We start from the raw sequence: 10,000 nt of genomic DNA on the forward strand, positions 1-10,000 counted from the left end.
TTCTTTTTCTTCGTCTTCTTCTTCTTCTCCTTCTTCGTCTTCTTCTTCTTCTCCTTCTTCGTCTTCTTCTTCTTTTTCTTCGTCTTCGTCTTCTCCTTCTTCTTCTTTTCCTTCTTCGTCTTCTTCTTTTTCTTCGTCTTCTCCTTCTTCTTCTTCTTCTCCTTCTTCTTCTCCTTCTTCTTCTTCTTCTTCGTCTTCTTCGTCTTCTTCTTCTCCTTCCTCTTCTTTTTCTTCGTCTTCTTCTTCTTCTCCTACTCCTTCTTCTTCTTTTTCTTCTTCTTCTTCTTCTTCTTCTTCTTCTTCTTCTTCTTCTTCTTCTTAGAATGAAGACATCTTGTGTCTCTTGTTCTTCTGGGAAGGAGTCTGCACCTCTTCCTCCTCCTCCTCCTCCTGATACCTCTTCGGTACCTCTCACTGTCGTCACTGCCTATATCTGCCTCCTGAACCTCCTCACTACTGACGAGTAAATAGAAAAAAAGAAGAAAGAGAAGCCAATTTTTTATTTGCAGAACGAAAAAATTCTTACGCCTCGAGGTCTTCGGGGAAGAGTCTGTACCTCTGCTTATTCCTCCTCCTCTTCCTCCTCGTCCTCCTCCTCCTCCTCCTTTGGGGCCTCCTACTGTCGCCAGTGCCTGGAACTACCTCCCAAACCGAAGAAAAAAAAAAAAAAAAAAAAAAACTAAAGATGAAAGAGAATCCATTTTTTTGATTTGCAGAACGAAAAATGTTCTTGCGCCTCAAGGTCTTCGGGGAAGACGAAGAAAACGAAGAAGTCGAGGAACCATTAATCCAAGGAAGGCCCGGGCGACACATTGCACCCTCTGCGTGTGAACACGCCGCCCAAGTGGAGATGCATTGTGGAGGAGATTGCTTGGAGGTGGAGGGCTTCCAGCAGGTGGAGGGGCAGGTGGAGTGAGAGGTAGTGGATCGTGGAGTAGAAGATGGATGTAGAGGGCTCCAGTAGGTGGAGGAGCGAGTGGAGTGGGAGGTAGTAGAGTAGAAAATGGAGATGGGGGCCCTCCATCAGATGGAGGTGCAAGTGGAGTGAGAGTCTAGTGGAGTAGATGATGGAGGTGGAAGGTTCCCTGCAGGTGAGTGGCGTGGGTGTTAGTGGAGTAGAAGATGGAGGTGGAGGCCTTCCAGTAAGTGGAGAGATAAGTGGAGTGAGAGCTAGAAGAGTACTAGGTGGAATAGAAGATGATGGCTGGTAAGACACATGAAGAAGGTGAGGAGCCTACGCCAGGAGGCGCTGAGTAGCTGCGGCCGAAGCCTTCCCATTTGCCCGATGCGTTTCTTGGGCTGTTGGAGCAAATAAGTCAATGATGGGAGAGTGATGCGGGATTCGAACTCACAATTAAGCAAATACGAGACCAACACGCTTCCAATTATGCCACCAGTGCATATGAAGAGAGACTAAAGAAACAGGATTTCCCGAAATGGAAGAGAGAGAGAGAGAAAGAGAGAGAGAGAGAGAGAGGCACCTTTGAGGAAGTTGAGAAAACTGTCTTTGTTCCTCGATCTCAAGATTTTTTTTTTTTTTTTCCAAAAGAGAATTGGTCTTAGTAACTCGAAGTGAGCTTCTGGAGTCCTTCGAAGATGGAAATATATATATATTTTTAAGTAAATAAAAAGAATTGTATTGTCTACCGCTTATGGCGATGCGTTCGGGTGGAAGACAAAGTCGGTGTATAGGTGCACGTATGTATGTATGTATGCACGTATGTATGCGTATGTATATATACATATATATATATGTATATATATATATATATATATATATATATATATATATATATATATATATATATATATATACATATATATATACATATATATATATATATATATATATATGTATGTGTGTGTGTGTGTGTGTGTGTGTGTGTGTGTGTGTGTGTGTGTGTGTGTGTGTGTGTGTGTGTGTGTGTGTGTGTGTGTGTGTAGATGTCTAAGGCATAGGGGCTTACAAGGTACTTTGCAAGTACGTTTGACAAAAAAAATCAAATACTGCTGGCTTTACTTTTTTTTTTTTGGGGGGGAGAGGTTGTATAGGAAGGTCTTTGTAAGGCAACTACTGTGATGTGCCTAAAGAATGGAGGTTCACCGAGTACTTCAGAAGCCCGTACGGGTTCGGAAAAAAAATTTAAGAGCTCGAATTTTTTATTATAATTTTATCGTATTTATTTATTTGATTATTCTTTTACTTGTTTATTTTGGTATTCATGTATCCAATATTATTTTCACTATTATTATTATCATTTTTGTAATCATCATTATATCATTATTATTATTATCATTACTACTACTACTATTATTATTATCATTATCATTATTATTAGTATTATTAATATTAATAGCATTAATAACAATGATAATAATAATATTATCATAATTTATATTACTGTCATTATTATTACCATCATTATTATTATCATATTGATATATATTTTTCCCCTGAGTCTGATCTCTGTCCCCGTCTCTCTCGCTGCGATGGATTTAGACTTTTGATGTGGATTCGAGTGGATGCCTTACGAGATTGTCCGGATCGAGCAGAAGGATCTGGAGGGGAGGGGGAGGGGAGAGGAGAGGAGTGAGAGGAGGGAGGAGAGGAGTGAGAGGAGGGGGGAGGAATAGATAATAAGAAGAAAGGGGAAGGGGCATAAGAAGACCAGAGTAGGCTTATGTGTAAAACTGCATTTATATGTTTGTATGTATATGTACGAGTATTTATGTATGCACGTTTATATATTTGCGTATGCGTGTATGTGTATATGCACGTATATACTGTAGATGTATGTGAGTTGGTATGGATGGGGTAGTAATGTTTGTATGTATGTATGTATGTGTGTGTATGTATGTACATGTATGTGTATGTGTGCATGGGATTGTAATGTTTTGTGTATATATATACAAGTATGTATGTTATTGTGTATGTCTATGATGGTAGAAAAATCAGAATAGACTAATACGTGAACACATGTAATTTATGTATATATATGTATACATGTATGTGTACGTATATATGTATATATTTGTGTTTATGTATATCTGTATGTATGTGTGTATGCACGTATGTATGTATTCGGTGGTTAATAACAAGGGAGACATAGAAGGGACCGGATTGGGCTTATGCGGAAATATATGTATGTATGTATACGGTAGTACGCACACGAGTACACATACACACGCACACACACACACACACACACACACACACACACTCACACACTCAGCACGCACACACACACACACACACACACACACACACACACACACACACTCAGCACGCACACAGAAACACACATACCCGTATCAACTCATCTATGCGTGTGCATACATCTATTGTTATTATTATTATTATGTCATTATTATTACTATTATCATCATTATTATAATTATTACTATTATTATTGATGAATGAAATCGCCTGACGTTACCAGAATAAGGTCATCAATGTGCTCCATTTATGGCAGTCAGGGCCTTCAACCTGAATAGAATAGCTTGGATTTAACCAGAATAAAATATCAGAAGTTGGTCATCATAGGGATGTGCTTGAGTAAGCGAATGATTATTTGGTTCATATTTGAATATTTTATTAATAGTTTTTAAACGTTTGATCATTTACTGGTTGGTGATCTGTGACCTCTTGTTCTCTCTCTTTTCTCTCTCTCTCTCTCTCTCTCTCTCTCTCTCTCTCTCTCTCTCTCTCTCTCTCTCTCTCTCTCTCTCTCTCTCTCTCTCTCTCCCTCTCTCCTCTGTGTGTGTGTGTGTGTGTGTGTGTGTGTGTGTGTGTGTGTGTGTGTGTGTGTGTGTGTGTGTGTTTCACCGTCTTTCTTTTCTTTCTTTCATACGTACATACATATACCAACTGGCCGTTTCCCCCTTACAAGGGGGTTAGCCAAAAAAGAGAGAAAACAAGGCATAAAATTCACTCCTACCCATTCCATTCCCACATCATTCCGTCCCCTTTCGTCATACAGAAATACAGAAAAAGTAAACAATTTTAGAGCCACACATACACACACACACACACACACACTTACATTATGTAAATAATCGTCTAGCCGAACATTAACTCAGGGGCATTGAGTGATGACAGGTCTACAAAAGCTTTCTGAAGTTTCGTCTTTTGAATCGCGGATTTCTTTTTTGGGGGAAGAGGGGCTTAAGTCGGGTTAGGATTACTTACCCTCGCCCCTCGCAGTCCCTCCCCCAGCTCCCCCCCCCCAGAAGCCCCCCCCAAAAGCTCCCAGAAGCAGCTGAAGGAGTAAGACGGTTGTATAAAGGGATCTTTGTTGTTGTGTGGGGTTGGAGCATATGTGGAAGATGGATGCTGGGCGTCGCCTATCGGCGAGATTCTGAACTACGTGAGCAGTACTTTGAAAACTTGTCTCTTTATTCGAAAGCGCTTTCGGATATTCGTCTCCGGTATACGGAAGCGCTTTCGGATATTTGTTTCGAATTTTGGAAGTTTTTCAAATTTTGAAATTTCGAATGAAAAAAAAATCTTGTCTTGGGTCTATTTTTGTAAATTTAGTGTTTTTAATGTGGTTGTAGTGTCTTTCCTTGTGTCTTGTCGTTGTCTTGGTTTGTCTTTGCTTAAGATGAAGACAATCGTATAGGTTTAGACCAAGAAAGGTTAAGACAAAAATTAACCAAATTTTTGAAAATTAAAATTTATGGAAAGTAAGTTTTCAAATTGAGACTCAAAAAATTAAAAAGAGAGAAAGACAATGAAAGAGTAGAAACAGAGAAACCAAGACGGCAATTAAAAAAAAAAAAAAAAATTGGAAAACGTTAAACGTCAAGTCTTCGGCAAAACCTGATGACCTCCAGCAGAAAGCGTCTCCGAAGTGTCTCTCCTGCCGAAGGACGTGATAGGAAGTCGAAGGACCAAGAACCGTCAGCGACAAGACATCGAAGATAACGAGGATTGGTGTGACACAGAAAACGGACCCAAAAAAGAAAACGGAAGGGTGGTCACTTTCCAAATTCGGGTTCAAGACGTGGAGCCAATTTCTTGTCATTTTCCTTGTTATTTCTGTGATAGTAACAGTAATATTGGAGATGATGATTATGATCGTGATGATAATGATAAGGATGATGATTGTGATTATGGTGGTGGTATTCAATATTGATAACGATGATAGTGATGACAATGACAGTGATGATAATGATAGTGATGATAATGATAAGAATGCGATGATATTGCCATCACTGTTATTATCGTAAAGAGCAACAACAAAAACAAGAACTATTATTAAACAAGAACAAGAACAAGAACCATTATAAATTCAGCCAAATATTCATTAATTATATTATCATTGGTCTCGCAGCCCATGTTCATTATGAACACGTCTACAGTGTCACTTCCAGTCCCCCCAGTCCCCCCACCCCCCAAAGCTCCCCCCAACCAAACCCAGCTCCCCTCCCCCCCAAAAAAAAAACTGAAAAAAAAATCTTCGCTTCAAACACAAACGCTTTTTTTTTTTTTTTTTCATTTTCGTGTAATTTTTGTTTTCCGATGTTTTCCTCCCTTTGATGTCGAAATTGGATATTAAAATTTGTGTTTGGAATCTGATTGTGATCGAGCTGTTTTATGAATGAAGATAAACTGTGATGCACAGAAGGCCTCGCCTGATTATTTTTTCTTAATATCATTATTGTTACCACTATTATTATTATTATTATTATTATTATTATTATTATTATTATTATTATTATTATTATTATTATTATTATTATTATTATTATTATTATTATTATTATTATTATTATTATTATTATTATTATTATTATTATTATTATTATTATTATTATTATTATTATTATTATTATTATTATTGGTTGTTTTTCGCGACCTTGTTTTATTTTCAGTTTTTCTTTGTCTATTTTATTTATTTATTAATATATTTATTTATTTATTCATTTATTCGTTTATTTGTTCATTCATTTACAAGATCGATTTAGGTTTATTTCTTGGTTTTTATTTTATTTACTTATTTATTTGTTTGTATATTTTTCTCCAGTAATGTATGTATTCATCTGTGACCTTGTTTTAATTTTATTTATCTATTATCATATTTTTATATATTCACTTATGACCTCATTTTAGCTTTATTTGTCTTTTTTATGTAAATATTTGTTTGTATATTAATTTATTTTTTATATTTTTTTCATTATTAATATCATCATTCATGATAACTATATCAGCACGTTCACTCGTGAGAGGTTACCATAGAGACGAATAAAATGCTACGTAACTGTGGTCCTAAGGGGTGTCACTAAAGACATTAAGATATCGATTTCATAGAACATGCTGTCATTACGCTTTACGGGGATGAATAAAATCGTTTGACGGCAGGAGGATCGGAAGGTAAAGTGCCACCCGTCACGTAAGGGATTACCACTCTTCATGTTGTCGTTACATCCCGACCCCCTGTTTCCTTTTGACCCCCTTATCATTAAATCTGTACCTCCATTGTCGTTAAATTCGTACCCCCATGTCTATAAAAAAATTAAATAACATCAGAGCATGAGAGCAAGACCCTTCATACTGTCGTTACATCCCGACCCCCTGTTGCCTTTTTACCCCCTTATCATTAAATCCGTACCCCCCCATGTCTATTAAAGAATTAGATAACAGAAGAGCATCAGAGGAAGAAGGGGATCCGATCATCTATACGTATGCTAATATCTGCAACAGATTAGTATTCAAACCAGCTGTTGTTTCAATACAGCGTTTCCCAATGTTTATTGCTTATCATATATTCATTTATTCTTCTTCTTGTTCACTGCCTGAATTATTATTTGATCGTATTTACATTGGGGGGTTTATGGTAATGGTAGATAGGATGAGGGGTAGGGATGTAATGGGTCGAGGTGAGTGGGGGTCGGGATATAATGGCACCATTAGGGGGTCGGGATATAATGGCACCATTAGGGGGGTCGGGATATAATGGCACCATTAGGGGGGTCGGGATATAATGGCACCATTAGTGGGTCGGTATATGATGGCACCATTAGAGCAGGGGTCGGGATATAATGGCAGCATTGTGATGGGGTCGGGATATAATGGCACCATTAGGATGGCGGTTGGGATATAATGGTGTCATTAGAGTGGGGGTTGGGATATAATGGCACCATTAGGATGGGGGTCGGGATATAATGGCACCATTAGGATGGGGGTCGGGATATGGTGGTATTAGTAGGGTGGGGGTCGGAATATAATGGCAACATTATAGTAGGGGGTTGGGATATAATGACATTATTAGGGTGGAGTTTCTGATACTGTGGTAGTTGGTGGATGGGGGTTGGGATATAATAGCATCATTAGGGGGGTCAGGATATAATGGCACCAGGATTAGGGGTTAGTAAATAATGACACTAATAAAGTGGGGTTAGGATATAATGACACTAGGTGGGGGTCGTAATATGATGGCGCCTGATAAGTGAGGAGTCGTGATTTGATTACACGAAAGGAGGTTGTGGGGGCTGGGATTTGATGGTGTTGGGATATGATTATTTAATTTATGTGTCTTTATTAGATTATATTGCCGTGCATTGCATGATTCACATTCATTTTTTATTATTTTTATTTTATTTTATTTCATTTTTTGACGATTTTAATCGCAACATATTGACAGCCTTTCTCATTTTTTTCAGTTCCTCTATGTTTTTTTTTTTTATCATTATTATTCTGATGTGATTTGCTGCTTGTGATCTCTTCTTTGTCTACTTTCTTCTTTACTATATCATTTATTTGTTTATCTGTTTGTTTGTTTATTTTTTGTTTTGTTTCTTTACGCACGACAGCCTCCATTTTCTTTTCCTCTTCCTTTTCCTCTTCCTCTTCCTATTTCTTTTCGTCTTCCTTTTCCTCTCTCTCTTCCTCCTCTTTCTCTTCTTCCTTTTCCTCCTTTTTCCTCTTCACCTTCCTATTTCTTTTCCTCTTCCTTTTCCTCTTCATCTTCTTTTTCCTTTTCCTCTTCCTCTTCTTCATCTTTCTCTTCTTCCTTTTCCTCCTTCTTTTTCCTCTTCATCTTCCTATTTCATTTCCTCTTCCTTTTCCTCCTTTTTATCTTCATCTTCCTTTTCCTCTTCCTCTTCTTCTTCCTATTTCTTTTCGTCTTCCTTTTCCTCTTTCTCTTCCTCCTGTTTCTCTTCTTCCTTTTCCTCCTTCTTTTTCCTCTTCATCTTCCTCTTCCTTTCCCTCCTTTTCCTCTTCCTCTTCCTGTTTATTTTCCTTTTTCTCTTCTTCTGTTCTGTCTTCTTCTTCCTCTTCCATTTCCTCCTCCATTCTCCAACACCTCCTTCCTTATCTTCTTTCTCTTCCTCCTTTTCTTCACCTTCCTCCTCCATCTTTTTCCTCTTCCCCTCTTTCTTTCACTTCTTCCTTCCCCTCCTCCTTCCTCTTCCACTTCCTCCTCTTCCTTATATATCCTCCTCCTTCCCCTTCCTCTTCTTCCTCCTTCATCCTCTTTCCTCCACTTCCTCTTCCCAATTCCTCCTCCTTTCCATTCCTCTTCTTCCTATCCTCTCATCTATCCCCCTAGACCTCTTCCTCTTCCTTCCTTTTCTTTCCTCCTCTTCTTCCTCTTCCTTTTCTTCTTCCTCCTCTTCCTCCTCCTCCTCCTCCTCCTGGGCACTTTCGTGTCCTCCTTAATTGTTTCTTTGCAACGCTGGATGTTGCACGCAACACGTGGGGGGAGGGGAGGCAAAGGATCCAGGCTTCCACATTTTTCATCCTTGAATTAATCTTACCCGTCCACCCCTTCTCCTCCTCCTCCTCCTCCTCCTCCTCGTCTTCCTCCTCCTCCTCCTTCTCCTTCTCCTCCTCCTCCTCATTGTTCTCCTCTTCTTCCTCCTCTTCTTCCTCCTCCTCTTCCTCCTCCTCTTCTTCCTCCTCCTCTTCCTCCTCCTCTTCTTCCTCCTCCTTTTCCTCCTCCTCCTCTTCCTCCTCCTCCTCTTCCTATTCTTCCTCTTCCTCTTTCTCGTTCTTCACTTTGTCCTTATCCTCGACTGGGTCCTTGTCTTTGTCCATTTTACACTTCCTCCTCCTTCTTCCTCTCCTCCTCCTCCTCCTCCATCTTCTCCTCGTCCTCGTCTTCCTCCTCTTTCTTCTCTTTCCCCTCTTCCTACTCTCGCTACTCCTGCTATTTGTCGTCGTCCTCTTCCTTCTCCTTTCTCTTCCTTCATTCTCTCTTTCTTCTCCTCCTCCTCCTGCTCTTCTTCCTGCTCTTCTTATCAGCTCTCCTCCTCCTCCTCCTCCTCCTCCTTATGCTACTCGTCCTCGTCCACTTCCTCTTCCTCTTCCTCCTTCTCCTTTTCCTCCTCCTCCTCCTCTTTTCGTCTCTTTCGTCTACCCTCATTCCCAATTTCTTGTAATTCCCCTCTTTTTATCACTTTATTCCTCTCTTTTCCTCTTTTCCCTTCTCTCTTTTCTTTTTTAACTTCTTCCTTTGCCTCCTCTTCCTTGTTCTCTCCTATTATCCTGAGGTACTGTACGAATAAAAAAATTTTTTTTACTTTTTTATTACTATTTTTTGTAACTCTTCATCTTCTCTGAAGACGCTGACTCCTTTTTTTTTTTTTTTTTTTTTTTTTTACACTCTCGAAATTAGAGATTCTATTATGAAGGAATAAACGTGAGAGATTTTTTTCACATACATATTACTTCGTTCATGTACTAATATACTAGTTTATATGTTTTTATTGACTTTTACGTATATATCTATTATAATTCGTTCATGTACTAATATACTAGTTTATTCTATTTATTTCTTTATTTGTTTGATTAATTATTTATTGACTTGTTTTATTTCATTCTGTATAGCTATCTTATTAATTCATTTATTCGTTTATTCATTTATTCATTTTTCACAACATTAGTTGGATTGATACAGCAGCTATACATTAATTCGGGAATGCGCATGCGCGTGAAGGGAGGTAGAGGAAAGGACTCAACCACATTTGAATACATTGGTTAGTTTTATGTATC

The sequence above is a fragment of the Oratosquilla oratoria genome, chromosome 15 (genome assembly GCF_046742065.1).
Source record: "Oratosquilla oratoria isolate Oo_2021 chromosome 15, ASM4674206v1, whole genome shotgun sequence".
NCBI classification, from domain to species: Eukaryota; Metazoa; Arthropoda; class Malacostraca; order Stomatopoda; family Squillidae; genus Oratosquilla; species Oratosquilla oratoria.